The sequence below is a fragment of the Mycteria americana genome, chromosome 3 (genome assembly GCF_035582795.1).
Source record: "Mycteria americana isolate JAX WOST 10 ecotype Jacksonville Zoo and Gardens chromosome 3, USCA_MyAme_1.0, whole genome shotgun sequence".
Classification (NCBI taxonomy): Eukaryota; Metazoa; Chordata; class Aves; order Ciconiiformes; family Ciconiidae; genus Mycteria; species Mycteria americana.
The window spans coordinates 30,580,375-30,601,929 of record NC_134367.1 but is presented as its reverse complement, the minus strand read 5'-3'; the positions used below and the strand labels follow the sequence as shown (position 1 = coordinate 30,601,929).

Below are 21,555 nucleotides of genomic sequence, written 5' to 3'. Positions count from 1 at the left end.
CTTACACACATCACACTCAAAGTAATGAAAGCAGTGTAAACATCAAACTCATCATTTAATCAACCACCTGCCTCAAGTCCTAGGCATCTAAGCTTTTGCCAGGAAAACTTATTCTGAACATAAATTTCAGCTTGTTACACCTGCACAGACCTGCCACCATTTTTATTTAGAAGAGCAGCTCAGTGTCATCTCCTTGTCCAAACTTGACGAAGAAATAAATCTTCATACCCTTTGAGTTTCCCAAGGCATTTTGTTTGGAAGATGTTCTCTAAGTGCATTTAACAAACAGTTGTGGGTGTAAATCCTGCACAAAATACAGAACTCTGGCCTCTGTTGCGACAAACCCCAGCTAAGAAAGAAGTGATGGCTCCACTCTTGCCTTTCTGCACAGAGTTTTTTCCTAGCTAGAACTGTGGTCTCCTCCAAAATGGGGGCACATACTCTTTGTCTGTGGAACTATGCCTCTGTGAAGAACAGAAATTCATGGAGATGAAAGCGAGTGAGGAAGCTACTTCATGCCTTTAATTCAGGTATTAACTTAGGAAAAAAAAATATTGACTTCAAGGACATTTATATATTAGAAATTAAATAATCATTGGAAAAAAATCGTAAACCATCTCAGGTGTCTCCTCTGGTTACTAGATTAGGAAATTGTTCTCCATTTTGCACAGGCATAACAGCTTTGGTGCCCCAAAAGGGGGCAAGATGTAGCACTGTTTTTTATACTAGAGAGGCATAACTTTAAAATCAGGACTGTTATCATCTTTTGTGCTTTCTTTCATTCTCCAAAATAATACTTTCTCTGAGATAGGTGTCTACATGCTTGGGCTTTTTGACACCATTCTTTTTTCAGTTTTTTCTATTGAGTAATTTATATAACCATTCATTTCGGAACCAAGAGCCTTCAAGAACCAAAAGGCGAATAAGATCTGCTTTGTCCATTCTGTGTATATAACATATAGAGGGATATACACAGGAAGGAGGAGGCTTATAAGTAAATTCAGCTTTGTTCCTTTTTAAAATTGTTTAATTTAGAATGCTACATTATCTATTATATTATAATTTATAGGATTATATGCCACAATTTATTGCATTTTGTATTGATTCTGGTACTTCCCTTCATAGTTAGTCAATTAGCATAGAAATATGGCTGATATGGTATAATATAGATATTAAAGATTGCTTTATTTGAATCAGAACTCAGTGATTACAGTCTAGGGCTGTTTCTTGCAAATACTTACTGTGTATATGTAACTGATTAGATGAGTAAAATGACATGATAGTTTGTATAGACGAACCGTGGAAATCGTCTTATACATAAAAGGATGCTGGAAGGATGTTGGGCCTCCTCAGTCCTCTATCCTGGACAACATGTGTTCCTTTTCCCTCCTTGCTTGTTCCAGAATGCTGCAGATGAGCCTAACAGTGTCCAGGCACATGCAGTCCAAACAGAGCTGGCTCTGTCCTGGTCCAAATCACAGCTATTCCTGTCTGTGAAAAGCTGGGAACCAGAATTGAAATTAGTCTGTATTTCCCTTGGTGGCATGGTTGTCCCATAGGAGTGGGCTGCAGGGAAGCCTGGCAAGCGTTCATACTCATTCACTGCCCTGTGGCACATGAATTTCGTATCTGCCCACACATGGCAGCTTGCATCGTCCTTTGCTCTTCACTTTAGGTATAACTCACATGCATCCTGACAGTCATCAATCCTTACATATAATTTCTGATTCCCAGAAGGTGTCCAGGAAGCCCAGCTGCCGTTCTGTTTTTGCAAGACAGGCTTCTTGGGAAGAGACATTTGAGAAGAAAGGAGAAAGTGCTTGAAGAAAGTTCCTTAAATAGGGCAATAATGGATTATTTATGTTGCAAATATGAGTAGCTGCTGAATGCTAGAAAGCCTGGTGTACTTACATTGTGTTTACAGAATTCATATGGTTCGCTTGATGCAATATTGCTACAGTTGCAGCTGCCTGGCAGTAACAGAGTACTCTACCCTGTGGCAGACAAAGCAATGCAATTTCTTCCTGTAAGAACACCCCTGTATTTATCATCCAGTGGCACTAAGTATTTCTGTTCTGGCTGTTGTAATTTTTCTTTAGTTGACCTTCTACCTATCATCACCTGGTTTTATATTTTTAATCCTTTTGAATGCCCCTGCTTTTGCATATTTAGCCATACTCCAGTGGCATTCAGTTACCCTGCTGGGGTTTTTACTTCTTGGTGCCCCAGCGGCGTGGATTACTTCTTTATTGTGATGTAGGTCAGCCAAAGGGAGACATGCAGAAACTTCTTAAAGTGTATGGGCTTGTGAGTAAATTTTAAAGTTATGAATTTCTAATAGGTTTGAAATTTACTCAAATGTGTTCTGGTGTTCTGCCATTTTTTTAACTGGATCTGTTTGAATTTTAAAATACTAAAAGGATGAGCTAATATGTGCAAGGAATATAGAGAGCCTTCAAAAACAAATTTTAGGTACAGTTCATTAACCTTTTCAAAACTATTGGCATCACTACTTCAGGACAAGTCAGTATCTTTCATAGGATATTATTATACTCCACGTTGCTTATCTCAGAGATCAATGCAATTTAGGTTATTGTTTAAAATTTTTTGAGAATTAAGACATGTAAAAAATGAAGCCATAAGATCAATTTCACTGGCATACGTACCTGACTATCTGCTGTCTAAAACGCTCTAAATATATAGGGCAAGAATGCTATTTGTTTCTTTAGCATTCATATTTTGTAATACAAATGTCATACAATGCAAAGGAGGGAGAATTATTTTAAGTTGGTAGAACTAAATGGGAGACAGGGGCAACATGGAAATTGCCTAATTTTGGAAGCAGGTACTAAATTCTGCTTAAATTCAAGAGCTTGATTGGTAAAGGCAGCACTGGGCAGTTGGATAAGATCAAAAACCTTAAAACTTGCAATAACCCTGATCATTCTGAAAGATGCAGGATTTCTGTGCTGCTCAGAAGCACTGAGGTTTCAAGTGTGAGGCTTTAACTCAGTTAATCTGTAGGGTCATGGCCCAGACCTTCTGCTAATCACATGCATCACTGTTTAAGCCTGGAGTTCATAGATACACTACAACACATGATACCATAGGGAGGAGAGAACAGCTGGGAGGGATGTATTGCACTGAGGGCTCATCAGAGCTTCCTGCCACAAGATGTAACCAAAGTGGAATAGAAAATGGCAGAATAATGGTATGGACAGGAGAATTAATTTAAGCTTGACTCTCTGAGAGCAGATTTGCAGCCATAAAAGTCCTCTGAGCTATGCAGCTTTTGCTTTCAGGAAAGGTTATAATAGAATCGTATCAATTAGTAAAGGTCAGCCTCCAATAGGTAGTTTTCTAGAATTATGCTAGGCTATATACTTGTCTAAATCTTGTCAAAGTTTATGTTAAGATTGTTTAAACTATTCCTGTCTCAGAACTATGAATATATAGGCAATTTTGAAAGAGATTATATAATGGCCAACAGTAGTAGAAGAGACAATTGGAAATAACGGATCTCTGATGAGATCTGTTAAGAAATGAAATCTTTTTTATTTTTTCCTTCTTCTGAAGCAAGTAAGATACTTGCAATGTGTTAATGCAATATAAAGCTTCTGTAAGTGTTTCAGAAAATGTTACTGGAATAGATTTGCAGGAAAAATTACTATCACTTTCAGGTAGAGTACAGAAGACAGATATAAATGAAGCTTTGAGTCCCAGTATTAAAAGCCGGTGTTTACTGCAGCTCACTTCTGTTTTAGTGTCTGGGAGCTAGGACTGCTTTATATTCCTGTAAGAGTTTACTGCATGTAGTAGATTCAAAGGTTCCAAACACAGGCACATATATAAAATATATACATATACATATGCATACGTATATGCATATGCATACACATATATCTATCCAAGCCGTGATTTGTTCTGTTTTAAAAAAATTCCTTACTGGGAAACAGAAAAATACTGTTTGCTGTTTTTCTAAGAGGAGTCTTCCTGATGAATGCAAATGTACAAGGCTGATTTGCACTCACAGACAGGAGCTAATAAGCTGAGTTCTTCATTACTGCCCATTGGACAGATTTTTGGTTGATTTTTTTTAAGATTTTATTTTGCTGTTAATTTATCTTAAGATGTTTTTTCCAGGCTGAAACTGAGCTTCATTTCAGCAAAGACTCTGATTGCTATTTGCATTTAGGAAAGAGGCTCTTGAATGTGCATTACCCAAGTTCCATTCCATCAAGAGGACTGATGGGTTTCCTAATGCATGGCAATTTTCTCAGGAGCTATGCAGTACATTTTGGAGATCTCTACATGTTTTCAGTAAGCCCTCAGTTCCACTTTCCCCCCACTTATCCACTTTCCTACAAGCTGTAAATCCCCTTCCTTATGTGTGAGTACTCCCCTTTCCATTCTGTAGTTTTCTGTGATACTTTTACAAAGATCCCAACAGACCCCTAAGAGCTTTGTGAAGTTCAGTCTCCTGTGCAATTTCTCAGCGTGTCTCTTCCTCCGTGGAACTTCCTGCTTTTTAAGAATATTATAAAACATCACAATTCGGAGCATCTGACACCAGACATCTGAGGGGGTTGATTTCTGTCTTTGGAATGAACTGCATACTTTGGAAAGTGGAAAGTTGGGCCTGTTGAAAGTTATTTTTCAGCTCGTTGTGAAAGTCAAAGAGTTACCATTCCACACCTGGTAAAGGATGAGAGCTTATGGTGGTGTATACAGTATGTTAGAGTTCATCGTAAGAGTCCGTACAAGACTCAGGTAAGGTTAAAGAGTTTCTTCATATGAATCCACCTGAGCTGAAAAACTTAAATTCAATCAAATGTACACACTGGCTTACACCTGAAGGGGAAATCACATAGTTCCAAACTTAAGCTCTTCTGTCTACTTACATCTTAGTTTATGAATAAATGCAAGATCCTATGAGAAGCATTGAGCTTCTGTTATATGTAAAAGAGAGATTATTCAGACTTTAAGTTATATTCTTACATCTCAGCATAGGTAGTTATGTTCATATTTTTTCATTAACAGTTTGGAGTTATGTGCTTAATTCTGAAACAGCAAAAAAAAAAGAATATATGGTGCTCCTCAATACTGTAGAAGAAAATGATTAAATGAACAATACTGATGCTACTTAGTTTTATTTATTTAACAGGTTTTCTGTGATTAACATAGAGATTGGACTAAATGTTTCTGAAGTACAGAACTGAAGATAAAGCTTCAGAAATCTCATTCATTTGTATTCACCACATATATGATGCTTGAAATTATGTTAATAACAATTCTGCGTAATTTTAACATAGAGAGTGATAACAAGCATTTCTTCTTCTTTATGCATTTATTTTGTTACTTTTTTCTCTCTCATCTATTGCTTTTGCTGGCTGATAACCTTTTCTGTGTGTTTATAATGGCCCCTTCCTCCTTTTCCAGTGCCCGAGTTGCTTTTATATACTTTAATCCTCTTTGCTTGATTTGCTATTTTTGATTTCCCTCATCTTTTACAACATTTGTTTGCAATGTTTTCTTTTCCTTTGTGAGTTTTGCTGTCCTGTGCAATTTCCTTTCTGTTCTGTGCGTGTACATGAATTCTGGGTATTTTTCTGTTACCTTTTCTTCCTCTTTAAGCGTTCCTGTTCAGCTGATGACTTTTCAGTGATACAGACTTCAATGTTGAAAAAGAAAAAAAAAAAAGAAAGAAGTGACAGATCTAATCTTTCCTACTGTTATAAATCCTCAAAATCACTGTAAATTGTTGTGTAGGCCTTTAGCTCAATCTTTTGAAGTATTCTGTGGAAATTGTTTGTGATGGATATTAGACAAATCTGTGTGTCAAATATATGCAGGTGAGATAATGTGTGTTTGTAAATATTACATTTCTCTCCCTATTTCTGGAAAAGGTTGCCTCTCATCAGCATACCACAAAACTAACACCAATCTTTCTTTGGGCAACTCTCTATTTCTAAAAGATTCATAATAATTTTTGGTGATGTTTATCTTGACCTTACTTACCCTTCTGTAACTTTGAGCATGTGCATTATACCAACAGAGGATTGTTTCTTAAGTCTGTCAACAGAATTCTGCAGCAGTCACTGTCTGTTAGAGTGTCGGTAACAATTGTAATGAGATCTCGATTTCTGCTGGAATTGCCAGGTACCTGCATGGAAACTAATAAGACAAGACTTAAAGGATACCATGCATTTTTTTCTTCTGTTTTTATCAAGGAGCCATTTGCCAAGTATATATGTCAATGTGTGCATGCCAATGCATAAGTCTAAGGCAGTGTGTTACTGCAAATAAATAATATCTCAATTAAAAATTTTGGAAAACACTCTGACACAGTTGCACAGAAAGGAAATTTTGTTGTGAATAAGACTCACAGGTTTTTTAATGAAATTGTCTTTCTACTACTGTTCATGTGTATTTCATTATTTTATAATGTATTTGTTTCATGTGCTAAAGAAAAGGTTCCAGTGCTGGAGAAATGCTATTTTGCACTCCTGTCACACTTTTGTATCTATTTTAGTGCAGTGATATAATATTGAAGATCTCCAGTTACTGGTGATTCTTACTTTATATGATTACTAAATTTATTAATGGAATTTATAAAGCTTCTTTCACCCCAAATACTTAACCATTGCATATAAATTGATCCCTTTATACATCAGTAAATTCAATGCTAAGCTTTAATCAGAACACTCATAGTATAGAACTGAATTTGTTACATAAATACTTTAGGAAGGAGAAATATGTGTTAAAGACTTCTGTTACAAAAAAAAAAAATCTATATTTGCTTTGGCCTCTTTACATTGAGTGGTAGATTCAAAGCCCCATAAACCACTGTGATTAGTGTATAAAGTCACTGTATCCATCCACAGCACATTCTTAAAATCTGGAAATGAGAGAGATTGCCTATCAGGTGCCTGTTCAGTAGATCATCACACATCACATGTTCTTACATAGGAGATAAGAGACTTAAGGATGTGACAGGGCTCAGTGGACCAGCATGGGGTGGTTCAGAAATTCTGGGAGGCACTACAGGCTAAAGGACAACAGGGTGAATTCCCTGTACTTGGAGCTTCTTCAGCGTCAAGAGTGATCAGAATTAGAAGGCTGCCAAGATAGCTTAAAAACCTTTTTGCAGTCTTTCAGCCTTTCTTACCTGTGGATTGTATGGTAATCTGATAAGTGGAGAGGTGTAGGATTTCAGCTGTATATTTTTAGCTCCAGCGAATGAGGAGGACCCCTTTTTTGCTTTACATCAAAGATTGTAGTTCCAGGAAACCTACAGATTGTCACATTTTGGGTTGCTCTAGGTTAACGACAGTGTTCATTACCTTCTGCCAAATTGCTTCAAGTATTTATACTCCCTAGAAATTCTGTCATCCAAACAAGAATGATTAGCTTTTGAAATGTAAAACCATGAAAAAAATTCGTATCAAGAAAATACTTCTTTAAGATTTATGAGAAAGACTAATTTTCTCATTAATTAATGTAACTTTTTCATTTTGGATTTCAGCACAGCTTCCCCTAAAAACAAAATAATATTATAAACATGAAAATAGAAGGGGTTTGCTAGAATTAAAAAAAGAGGATTGGGTTGAGAACATCCCAACTTTCCTACAAAACTGGAGCAGATTCACAAAATAAAAACTAAATTTAAAGCCATTTTCCAAAGTTCTTAAAACTTCACTACATATATTTTTCAGAGCATTAATAATATCATGTGTCACAGCCATTGCAGTACTCTTTGGAAACTTACCTTAATGCTTAAGAAAAATTATCTTAGTGACACAAGACATCAAGTGGTATGGTTCAGTAGCTTCCTGAAATAATCACTTGGGCTTCTAGCCAGACAGGTATGTGAATAATAAAATCCTCTTCTTCTACTCCCTTAGAATAGCAAAAATAATCTCAATTTTGTTCTGCCTGTCTAAAACTTCCAGATGGGTGCATAGATGGTTTGACAGAATTCTGCTTTAAGAATATTTCCTTATATATCTAGTCTTAAATTTATTATGAGCAGTGGTTCAGAAAAGTCAAGTATATAACAGGAGGAATTGTCTAAAAACAATTGAATAGTAAAAGAAATTACCTTGCATGCTTTCTTTATTGGACTACAGTTCCTTATTGGACTACAGTCACACTTAACTTTAGTGCTAGCATTTGATGTCATTCCAATTACAGCAATCTAGAAATAGAGGAAAAAAATGTTTTGTTATATACTCACAAATAATTAAACTTTGGAGCAGGTTTCCATGACTTCCAAGTTATGTGCAGAGAGCGCTTCGTAATGGAGATACAGTTGCTCCTGTTACTATACCAGACTGTATTGTGAAGAGAGGCATATTAGATAGAATAAGTAAGAATGAGAGTCATACTGAAAGGAATAATTTGCCTACTGGAAGCTTGAATCAGTATAATACTTTCTCTTTGACTTTTGTCATCTTTGAGATTCACTTTTGAATTTGATACAGAAGTAATAAGAAATCATAAGAGTTGCCTTCAACTGCTAACAGCCAGAACGTCAAGAGAAAAGTTTGGAAGTTCAGTTTTATTCTGTCTAGCAGCTCTCTGCTGGCATCCATTCTCTGTCCTTCATTGTGTCAGTGAATAGACCACAGGACTTCATCACTTCTAAAGTATTTGTGGGTTTGTAAAAATCTCATTTAACAAAGCTAAAAGTGAAACTATCAACAACATCATAAAACCTTGTGTGGTTTTACAGAAAATAAAATTAATCACAAATAATATTCCACTTTTTAAAAAAGATTTTGAACATTTTTTACAATTAAAAAGATGGTTTGAGCTTCTCTTTGGCAAAGCACTTTTAATAACAACTGTCCATTTCAGATCTAAAAATTATTAAAGAATCCAGGTTTTAAAACCAGTTTTTTTTAAAAAAGTCCTTTATATTATATTGTATCCGAAAGATGTCCATTGTAGTGATAGGTATTGTGCACCTATAAGTCAAAATTTGATCTATTAATATGCAATTAACTTCATAATAAAACCTGCAATGTTTGAGCACTTTTAGAGGAATTTTATTTTATTGCAAATACTTTTTATTACAAGAAAAGGAAAGCCTGAAAAAAGGAAATATGTAGTAACATTTTTTAAAATTAATTTCGTACAACACTTCATATTTGAAGTTCTTCTTTAAACTGGCCAAACCCCAAAGGAAGAACAACGTCCTGAGGAGTTATTTTTAGTTAATGTAGACAAGCAACTCAATGTAAGCTTCTGGAGCAAAATGATAAATGTGATTTCTGTGTGTCTGAACAAGAAAGTAGGAAGACAATTTCATTTCTGTGTACACTATTGATTGTGACATTAGTTGTACTGTATTTAATTGTGTACTGGTGTGCACTGGAGCAGTACCTAAAAAGTACAAAAGATGAACGGTATAGTTTAAAAATCCTCAAAGAAATTGTTGATATTTTTTTTAAAAAAGGTATGCAGAAAGATACTTTAGGAATTCAGTCTCTGTTTTTTTCCTAAAATATGACTGAAGTTATTATAGTGTATATGAAGATAGCACATATGTTTAATGAGGAGAAACACTGGACACGGAGGAGGTTTCTTTAGCTCAGCAGAGGCCAGCATGTTAGAACCAATGGCTGAAAGCTGTAACCAGAACATCTGAATTGGTAATAAACCAAAAAAGCTGTAACAATAATGATGATTATAATTGGTACAAACTACCAATTGAAGCGGTGGCTTCTTTATGTGTTGCTGTGTTAAAATTAGACTGTGTGTCTTTCTAGAAAGGATTCTTTAGACAGCTATAACTTACTAGGCTAGTTGTAACTGCAGGAAATATGAAGATCTGAGGTAAACAGAAGAGATGAAACTCTGATGTATGTGTATAAAGGAATTAAAGTATAAATAAGTAGTACTGAATGTAAAATAGATGATGCAGGCATGATTGCATGTCTACCATATGTTCCGAAGTGATAAATTGTCATACATTCTTATGAGGAAATCCCTACATCTTAGATGCCATCATTCTTAGGTCCTAAAATAGAAACTATTGAATAAACTGATAAAATATATAATTATTTCTTAAAACATATAATTATTTCTTCCTGTAATACATTCTTACTTGAATGAGTCTGTGAATCAGTATCTGTATTGGCTGATTAATGTATAAACAAGTTATTTTCAATAGCCAATAAATGGGCTTCTCTGGGGAGCTGCTAAGCAAAATTTTATTTTCTACAGGGAATGGGGATTGTTTGTTTAATGCTGTAATATTAAGTAATACAATACTAGAAAGATATATCATCCTTCAAGGGACCTTGGTTATAAAGTTAAGAAAACAGTCTTATCCCTACAACTACTTGATTGCAGCAGAAAAACAAATATATTTACCAGTAAAAGAAACATTAATTCCCCTCCAAAATTCATATAAATATTTTACAATTACCTAATTTCTCAAAAACTAAATTGATTATAAATAGTTTATCTGGTTTTTCTGTATCTGTAACCTGAAGGACTGTTTAATCTTATCCTGTCTGACTCTTGCTCTGCAGTTCTGTAGATATACAGTGCATCAGTGCCCCCTGCAGCCTTGAAACACTAGTATAACATTTAAAAAAATAAGCTATTGATCTTTGTTGAAGAAACTATTCAGAAAAAGAACAGCTTTAAATCCTGTTGTATCCTTTCCTTCTCCTTCCTTCTCCTACAAGTGAAATTGCAGCTCTTGGGTAAAGAGAAAATGCTTCAGAAATTTAACCTAAAAGTAAAGACAGATCTTGATTTATTTGTGAGAACAAAAAATCCTTTTTTTTTTTTTCTTCAAAAAAACTGACAGATGAAAAGCAGAAACCAGAAGCATAAGCAATTCAGAATATATGTGTAAACTTTAAAATGGTTACAAAAAGAAAGTGGCTCTCGGAATATCAAATTCTATGTGTAGATGTTCAGAGTATACAGAAATCACTGCTTTGTGCAGCAGGTATTCATGTATATTTTTGACAATTCACTCAAAATCACACGTATAGTATAAAGATAAGTTTGGGTTTTGTGTCTTCTCCTTCAGCTCCTACTCACATCTTTCTCAAGTCATTGGTAAATTTCTAGAAATAATATTAGTTATGGGTTTGAGGATTTCTTTTGAAGCTCGAAAGTTTAAAGAAAGCAGTGGTTGGTCACAGCAATAGTAGAAATCTTAAGTAATTTATCTATGCATGGGGAAAAGGAAAGATTTCAGCTCATAAAACTCTGACCTGTTAAAATTGCAAGCAGTTTCAAAAAGAGGACATGAACATAAATGAACTGAACTTCAAAAAAACACCTGCCTCTATGCTGTGCAAGAACTTGTTGAGATATACATGCTCCAGACCAGCTTTCTGAAGCCAGATTTCCCCCTTTTTCCTCTCTCCACCCACTCTAAAATTGAGGTAGATAGGAGAAGAAGATGCAGCACTACTAGTACTCATACAAGGTCCTAGTTGACATAAAAGTCTGAGTTGGCATTTCTTAACCATCAAAAAAATTCCTTATTTAAATAACAAGATGTAATATGAAATTTTTACATCTGTAAGGAGCAAGGCTGAAGGCCAAATGACATTAACCAACTGAAAATGCAGTAATTTCTTAGAACTAACTGCCTAACATATTTCACTGATGTTATAAAATTGAGTAAGTATTGTATGAAAATGAAGGGAAGTAATTAGATCGCTTCAGTTTCTGGGCACTATAAACACAAGTGTGACATCAATAACTGGCTTCCAACATTTACTAATTATAAAATCCATTTCATAAACCAGAAGATATAAAATATTCTTGACTGAATTAAAGTATATGAAAGAAATTCACCAGAGTTCAGAACTCTTAAGTGGCAAGATGGTTCTAGTTGCAAGTGAGATTAATTTTATTTACAGTAAATAATTTCTTTTTCCTTCAGAATAAATTTCTAATATAAACAGAGTAAAGTAAGTTCTCTAATTTGGCAATATGGTCATATAATTAAGCCTTTGTCAAGTTTTCATCAAATTTGAGTAATTGAAGGAACTTACTATTTTTTACTAAAAAAGGTATATTTGTACCTCCTAAGCCCTGCTAAGCCCTTTGCAAATGGCAAAGCACAAGGTTTGCCATGGTTTTATTTTCATTATTTAAATCTAAAGTTTATACATTTTGAATCTCGAACTCTAAATGAGTTGTCTAAATTTTTCACAAGGAAACCAAGAAAGTAAATTAAAAAAAATTAAGAAGTTAAGCACAACAAAGTAATCTCTTATATCTTTTAACCTCCTGATTGTGTTCAGGTAATAGCTTTCATTAAAAATTTGTTTTGTTGATATGATGATGAGGATTTGGCTAATATCCTTACATCTGACCTGCTTTGAGATAATGACCCTGTTAAATTGCTAATATCAATGCTTTAAATATAGGTGCCCTTCATGACTTAAAGTTACTGAAGAAAGAATGGCAGAAAAATGTAGTGCAATTTGAAAGTAACAATGAGAAGTATTCACTGACTCTGACATTGAGAATATTCTCTCAGTTTTGCCTCAGGTTTCTCTTCATCTCTTGCTTTGAAACTTGTTTTGTAGTTGAAAAGATCAATGACTTTTGGGAACTCTATTGCCTTGTCCCAAATCATAACCAGGTACTTAAATCTCCAATGACATAGCATTTGGGTTCAGGTAGTGTTCAGTATAGCCAAATGCTGTTAGGATCAATAGATGCAAAATATCAACTTACTCAAATTTTACTCCCAAACAGGCTGACAACCTGATAATTTCAATACAACATACTCTTAGTTTATGTTCTCTGCCTCCCTATGATCTTGCCATGTCACATGCAAGAAGATGAGAAGATGGGAGGGTATGAATAATCCATTTTTAGCATTTTTCTGTTAAGAAACCACTGTCATGGTTTAACCCCAGCTGGCAACTAAGGACCACACAGCTGCTCGCTCAATTCCCTGCAGTGGGATGGGGGAGAGAATCAGAAGAGTAAAAGTCAGAAACCTCGTGGGTTGAGATAAAGACAGTTTAATAGGGAAAGCAAAAGCTGCGCACGCAAGCAAAGCAAAACAAGGAATTCATTCACCACTTCCCATGGGCAGGCAGGTGTTCAGCCATCTCCAGGAAAGCAGGGCTCCATCACGCATAATGGTTACTTGGGAAGACGAAATGCCATCACTCCAAACATCCCCCCCTTCCTTCTTCTTCCCCCAGCTTTCTATGCTGAGCATGACATCATATGATATGGGATATCCCTTTGGTCAGTTGGGGTCAGCTGTCCCAGCCGTGTCCCCTCCCAGCTTCTTGTGCCCCCCCAGCCTACTCACTGGTGGGGTGGGGTGAGAAGCAGAGAAGGCCTTGACTGTGTGTAAGCACTGCTCAGCAGTAACTAACATATCCCTGTGTTATCAACACTGTTTTCAGCACAAATCCAAAAACATAGCCCCATACTAGCTACTATGAAGGAAATTAACCCTACCCCAGCCAAAACCAGCACAGTAATCCAGGTCGAGAAAAGGCAGCTCCTTAATTATTCCTAGTCCTAACCAAAATTGAATAGTTTAGTGCAGCACAGTGGCATGTTGTTCTGCTGCTTCATTTGATCTTGATTCCTGTGCAGACAGTTTTGAGTACTGTTCTGCAAGTTGAAAGGAAAGACAGAAATCTGCTGACAAGGCATCTGGAGTTTCCTCTCCTTATTTCTTGTTTGTGAACTGTTATGCTTTTCTTCCAGTTGTTCACACTAATAATAAAACTTCTCAGTTGCAGTCTTGATAATGCTGCCTGTTACTCTCTTGCCATGTTTTAAGATTTTTCTAAACCAGAGTCACATTCTCTTGCTGTTGTTAAAGTCATATCAGTCTCTTCATTGCAAACTTAAATTGCTTAAAGGTTTAGAAAGATCACTTTAGGTTGTAACAGGGTAAAATAAGCTCTATCCTTTGCTGTAAAGGTATGCAATTCATAGGGAATGCTTTTAGCAAATGTTTTGAATACCTAAAAATGTTTTGGGATGTTTTTCAGTTATATAATCAAAGCATGTGTGATTAAGTGCGACATAGTGAGTAGAAGTAGGAATTTGTCCTCACTTGTCAGAGTTAATTTGTTCAGTTCCATCTGTAGTCAATGGAGAAAGGTGGTCACCTATCTTACAATGGGATGAACTGGGGATGCCTCTCTCTGCATATAGATTGTCTACAGGGAGAACCAAGGTGATCAGCTCAGGCAGGTTTCCAAACTCTTAGGCAGGTAATGTTTGACAAAGTGAATTCTGTCCCAAGAGTTTTATTGGCAGATGAAATGTCTTCAAATATTTAGGAGGAAAAAGGCTATTTTGGGTGCCATTTGATGCCTTGGAGAACTGGGAATTGAAAAGAGGTTGAACATGAGGTCATAAGTATTGACCATGTTAATTACTTTGTTATTGATTGTTCTTGTTGCTGTTGTCATTGTCATTGTTACACTATTTGGTCACTCTCAAGTACAGTGAGAGTGCTCACTACAAAAACACATTGTGGCTAAAATTCAAATAGTTTTCCCATTGCATGAAAGAAAAATATTCCGTACTCCAGCATTTAACAGCTTTTCTTTAGGAAAATCCCATTAATAAGAACATAACTTTGTTTAATGTACCCTTACAGTCATTTCATGCTAATATGAGAAAGAAGGAAAAGACGTCCACCAGCATTGCCTGTTACACTAGGACACTCTAAAATATGATACTGCTTTAGGGAAAAAAAAAAGAATAAATTGTAAACAATAGCAAGCAGCAGATAACTGTGTGCACGCACGCACACACACACACACACAAATATCCAAAACTGAACTTTTGAATCCTCAAACAGAAGCCTTCTACTTGATAGCTGCAATCAGTATGAGGTGGTTGTAAATTTTGATAATGTTTGGACCAAAGAAAAGTAGCACATCCCAAAACCTCCAATTAATAAAGAGGCATGAGGTAAAAGCACCGTTTAGGAGGCTAATCTCACATTGTGCTTCTGCAGAGAGAGACTATTTCGATTGGGAAAAATGGGTGCTGGGGTTCTGGAGAGAAAAGTGAGTGCTGAAAAATCAGAGCTCCTGAAAAGAAGATGTGGTCTTAGACAAAAGAAGGGGGCCAGGAAAGAAGGAGGTGAATATCCTGGCTGGAGGAAAGATCCTGGAAGTGGGGGAAGATACTGAAGACGAGAAAGATGGATGGCGATGAATACCAGGGGATGCACAGGGACCGTGGCTGGTAACAGTCAAGACCAGTTACTATGAGCAGCAGCTCAGTGTGAATCAACACGACTTTCCACTCGAGTTTCCCGGACCAAGAGCAACCTCCCTGTTGGGAATGAAAGTGGAGACCTAGTGAACATAACGGGGCATTGGGTGGAGTGAGGGCATGAGGGAGTGTGTGAGGTAATGAAGCAGGGTAAAAGCTCTAATCTTGTTGGTTCTTAAGTAAACCCCAGTACTCAGATCCATTATGGGCCGTTGTTTACTCTCTCATCTGTGACACGTGCTTTATTGACTATAAAATCGTTTTTTCCTCATAGAAAAAATGTAGATAAAGGCCTATTATTTTAGTTCCTTATCTGTTACCTTGTAAAATGCTGTTTAGGAAGTTTTCAGTACTATATTTTTTTACTCTATCTGTTAATATTACGGGGATTTTTTGACCTGTCATATTCACAACATTCTTCCTTATGCACTCAATGAGAATGCAGTAATATTTTAATTAAATGCCAGATTACTGATGAATAAATGATGTTTGTGTTTATGCATGCCAGCCATTCTCCAGCATTAAGATATAATTAGAAATTAAGTCTGGAAGAAAGACTAGATAATACATAACAGTACTCTGCATTTTTAACTCTTTCTGTACTAATGATTTCTACATGTCTGTCTCATCTTGCTTGCAGGCCAGCTCTCATGGTAATTTCAATAGCGTGTGATACCGAATGCCTTTTTATATTCCCATCTCTCTCCAGTCACACAGTCTTTGAATAGCAAAATGCTTTCTATCCAGCAATCTTAATTAATATTTATAAAGCAGTGTAGACCTCCCCTACTTCTATTATGTAGGCAAGACCTATTTTCAGTACGTGGGGAAACAAATGCAAAAAAAGACTAAGTACTCTGTCTGTGAAAATTGTTTAGATGCCTATTCTTATGTGAGGCACCTAAAAACAAAGTATGTACTCTCAAAACTGCATTTTATCTGTTATTGTAATCAGGGTGCATTGAAGTTCCAGTCTGCCAGACCATGTGTTTCCATGCATTTCTGGAAGCACCTTGATTCTCTTGAGAGTCCCCCTTGCTCCTGTTAGGGTCTAAGAATGCCTCTACTCATCCTTCAAAAGTGTATCTCACAGAGGGGAAGATCTACTAGGCGTGCCCAGAAGAAATTGAGATGAGACTGTACAAGACATATCCGATGGTGGTACATACCTGCTTTCCCTTTTTATTCTTCAGATCAATAGTGAGAGCACTGTTCTGGTTTATCAGATATTTGACTTCAGTTGTGTCCTCAGCTTGATGGAATTATAAACTTGCCAGTCTGCTACCAGAAGTGCTGTAAGAGCTCCCCAAACCAGTCCCTTGGTGTGTTCTGTCCTGCATGGAACAGGCATTCATTGGGTTAAGTGGAGAAAGGAAAAGTGTTCGCATAGGGTTCCCCATCCCTTCGGTTAGAATATTCATCTGAGTACAGATGTGGATTTTTCCACTGTATCCACCTCTTGAAACATTTCCTTTTCTTTCATGACGAGGCAGGGCTCTAGCCATCTGGAGAATCTTCACTGTGGGCAAAGACCACAGGTTTGGCTACTACAGTCCCGAGAATTACAATGCAGAAGTCTTGCCTGAGATGAATTATGACTTAGGAAATCAATTGCATATTCAGGATCTAGAGGTGATTCTCCTTTATCCCTCACAGACACATTGTGTGATAATATTCCATAGGTAGATCTTCCATTTTGGAGTCTAAATTATGGATGGCATCACTGAGGTGGAAGAATCTCTTTAGCACTTGATGCTAGACAGAAGCTTTGGTAAACAGTAGTGACTCCATTCTGGGATTGTGATTTTTTAGGTAGCTCTCACGGCATCTCTGTTACAGGAACTCAATTTACCCAGTACAATTTACTCAGCCACTTAGGACTGGGACAGAATGGTTATGTTCTAATCTTGCAGAGGCTTTTCAGAAGGACAGGTACAGTGCTATGTTAAAAAAATGTTTCTGATCTGCTGAGAGAATCTTCAAGGAGGGAATAAAAGTATTTTTCCCATTCAACACTACTAGTTTAAAGAAACAAAAGTAGTTGCATACATCAACAAGAAGATGCAGTACTCAGGCATTTCAAGTGCTGTTTTTCTAAACAGCAGCTAAGATTAAACTGGGAAGAGGTTTTCTAACTGTGACTATTGACTAAATGTAAAACAGAAAGCTGAAGTTGAGATGGATTTGAGATTTGCTTAAACTTCAGAAAGTTTAAGATTTGCACATTGGTCCACTCAGTGCTCAGTAGTTTTGATTGCTCTCCTTTTTTTGAGTTTAATGTGTGGATGATAGAAAGTTGAGGGGCTTAAAAGGGAGGATGGGGAGGGCTATGAAACAGCAAAACCAAGCCAAAGATCAGTGTGAACAACTGAGAGATTCAATGCTCACTTACTTCTCCAAGCAAGACAAATAAAAAGAGGACTGGATTTGGTACAGAAATTCAGTTCTAGCAAAACAATTATTTGTCATGTCCTAAACTTAGGGACTAAGAGGTATTTTTTCAAATATCATCTAAGGAAGACTCACTTTAATGTCTTCTTTAGGAAGGCTTTTGCTGTTACACTTTCACCATAAAGTATTGTTGCTGCAAAATCTGTGTCACATTAACATATTTCTCTGTTGCAGAGTCTCTGGAATCTACATGCTTTAAAGCAAACAGAACAGGAATATGCCTCTTAGTACATGTATTTCCTTTTCCTCTTTCCTCTTTCACCTCTCTTTCCAGACCTGACATTTCTTTCCACATCTGGCACTGCTATGCATCCTGGAGTTCATGATTTTTTCTTTGGATTTGTAAACCAAGGTTTCATAAACTTAATTATATCTGTTAATTGCATTCTCACATCCCCGGCTGCATTGTATATCGAATATTATTTGAATTGCTAAGAATTTGCACCATTAAGTGAAATGCTGTGTGTGCAAAAGCAGTTGCAAATGATGTTATACCAACTGCAAATTTTTAAATGGAAAGCTGCAACTCAAGTATCACTGAGTTCTGCCACCAAATGTTGTGTCTAGTAGGAGGGAGAAGCTGGGCTTATAGCCTGGAACATACATTGAGAACTGAATTTTTTAAAGAGATATGCCTGATCATAAGTCATCTCTATTAGGAAAACAGACACCCGATTCTTCCAAATCAAACCAAGACTGGGATGGGTGAGGAAATAAGATTCAGATATAAACTACTGAACAAAAATAATCCCTCTCTGGTAATCTCTTAAATTGTTTTCTCAATTACTGTGTTGAGTGATTTAAGTGGTTTCTCCAGTAGGGTAAGTGTGCGGATATGCTGTTCTGCGGATTCATTGCAATCAGTGAAATGCCATTTAAAGTATTCTTCCTGACATGGTTGTGAACAGTGAAATAAACAGCCTGTAAAAGACTGTTCATTCCTGCCAAATTACATGCAAGGTAGTAGTTTTTTATTCCTGTTTAAACCAACATTTCCATGAAGTGCAGCTGTTTTCCGTTTCATAAGGTTTTTGAAATTATATTCTACCATGCATGCTAATGCCCTTGAAAAATCTTTCTTTTGGCTCCAAAATCTAAAACATTTGCTTAACATAATATTCTGTCATGACCTAAGAAAAATGGCATGTACACACTTCTCCACCAAAGAAAATTGCAAATAAAAGCAGTTGCTTCCCAGCACAAATTACTTTACTGACAAGCTAAAAGTACAAACTTCCTTATCGCACTCATATCAGATAAGGCTAAGTCCATCACTTCAGTAAGAAAATGTTAAGTGCGTAAGTACCAGAAGATATAGGCAGTGGAGATGTTATCATATCATTGGGACCCCCGTGCCATTGCATGTCTCATCAACCTGGTTCATGGAAAAATGTCAGAGTGCTTCTGCAGACATGGCTGCCATCAGCCTGATAAAGAATTACTTTGGGGACAAGTCTGCTCTCTTTGCAGGTCTCAGTTTGAAGTCCATTATATAGATAGATCAACCCTACCAAAAAAAGGGTTTTTTCTTATATTTAGGTGGAATTTCTTGCATTTCAGTTTGTGTCCATTGCCTCATGTCCTTTCACTGGCCACCAGCAAGAAGAGCCTGGCTCCATCTTTTCTCCTCCCGCCCTGCTCAGGTATTTATACAAATTGACAGGATCCCCCTGAGCCTTCCCTTCTCCAGGCTGAACAGTCCCAGCTCTCTCGGCCCCGGTCCCTGGCCCCGGCACAGGGGTTAAACCAGCAACACCCAGCTCAGTCCCTGGCGAGGCTGAGCCCCTGCACTGTGGGGCATCCAGGATGTTTTGTTAACTTTTTAATCCACAGTGCCTTTAACTCCACACACTAATAGTTTCAGGCTCCTTTTGAAAAGAGAAGGAGAGCGTAGGGGAGCGGGAAGCACAGTTGGTTAGGCTATGTGTGCTTTTGGTTTAGCAACATTAACATCGAGCATGATCCCCAAGTGCTATATTCCTGCCATTCAGTTGATCATACATCTCCTTGAGTGGTAAAGAACGTAACATAAACAAGTTAACAAATAAACAAGACTTCAAATTGCACTAACATCTATATTGACAAGCATTTCAAACTCACATGCACTCAGCCATGAAACACAAGGTTACAGGCCTCTAAAACTCAGCTCTTTGAGCTCATCTTAAGATTAAAAACAATGTGTTGATGCTTGCAGCAAGTTAGAAGATCTTCATGTGCATTATTGACCTGAAAGGCAGTGACAGGCTGGGAAATTGAAAAGAAAAAACCCAGAAAATTGTGGCCTTGTTGCATAGTATCAGTGAATCAAGTTTTGCCTGATTTATTTTTGTTACACTTTGTCAAAACTTCTAACAACTCAAATATTAAATTACTTTAAACACTCCCCGGCTCTTTATTCAAATAAATGTTTTAGTTAAACTGCGTTGAGCTGAGGCCATTGCTTATTCACCGCAGCTGGAATGGCGTGTGAGTGCAGCTGCAGACGTTTGCCCCACTAACCAGCCCAGGCAAACTCTTCTCCGCTTTTGCAGTAAGGCAGCGAGCCGCAGGCCCCTAGAAGCGCTGCTGGCACGTAAGCAGTCAGGCACCAGCTAGGAGCAAAACATCCAGAACAAAGCTGCAAAGGCTGACACCCTGCGAAAGACTAGCAAATGAACCAGGGAGAAATCAACCTGCCAAGGAGCTTTCCTCTCTTTCTTCTCCGCAGATTAGAATGTCAACCAAAAAATGAAGCGAGGCTGCATTACTTACGCTCATAAGATTTCATTGGAAGCACACTCCTATGACTCTATTTTAGAGAAAAACAGTAGCTTCCCCCCAGAAAGGGGATGTGAAACTTCCACAGCTGGCAATCAGTGCTTCCAGTGGACACAAGAATGCACAATTTGCCAGTCAGGCAGATATCTCTCTCATTCAGTATTTTACCCCTGACGGTAGCTGTGACCAGATTCAGAGGAATAAATTTTGCAACGGTCACCTATAGGATTATCTGCCATTAGAGAAATGGTCTTTCTAATAGCTAGTAGTAAGAGAATAGTTTATACCCTGATTCTTCCCCAAGTTTTATTTAGGTTTTTTTGTTGGGTTTTTTTCAGGAGGAATCAACCCCAAATCCCAGTAATAGCTCCCAATAAATTTCTCCTGTAAATGTCTGATTCTTTATGTAAGCTGACTATTAGTTCAGAGTTTCTCAAACATTTAGTTTATGTTTGGGGAGAAAATGAAGATTTTAATTTTTTTTTTTAATCAGTGGTTGTAATCTCAGCAGCAGGTGACGAAGCATTTTCAATTTGCTGTGCTAGCCTGGTAGAAGAGAGCGCACACGTTAGTGCACTCTTAATGCTGCTCTGAATGGAATAGCCCATATGAAGATCATGTTAGTTATTTCCCTTAGGAGAAAAGGATGGTTATAAACCCAGCAATTTCTTTGTTGTAATTCTATTCATATAAATGTAAATGTTGTTATTCTATTCATGTAAATGGAAATAAACAGGAGGTCACTTATTTTCTTAAAATTCCAAGCCTCTTATTGGCAAGCCCTCAGCCTCCAAAATCTTCTAGGGATTTGTTTTCAGCCTTCTTGTTGTCTGCCATCTTTTTGGATGCTTTTCTCTCACAGAAAGTGAATGGCTTTTAACTGCCTTGAAATCCCTGTATCCTCATTTCTAACCACCATAGTGTGTGTGTTTTGGCTATCATGTTTTGGATGCAGTCTGCGTCCCTGCTTCAGTATCCCTTTCTAATGCTTCCCTTACCATTATTGCTCTGCACGTCTCCTCTTGCTGTCAAGTAAGCCCTGTGTCCCTTTTGTTCTTTCCCAGGCTCCACTCCTTTCTCAATTACTGTGCC

At 37.0% G+C, this 21,555-nt stretch overlaps 1 protein-coding gene across 1 annotated transcript in view; it reads left to right on the top strand.

Moving 5' to 3' along the window:
* The window catches only part of EYS (eyes shut homolog), a 951,425-nt gene that overhangs the window by 690,881 nt on the left and 238,989 nt on the right, over positions 1-21,555 (top strand). The gene's annotated exons all lie outside the window — the stretch shown is intronic.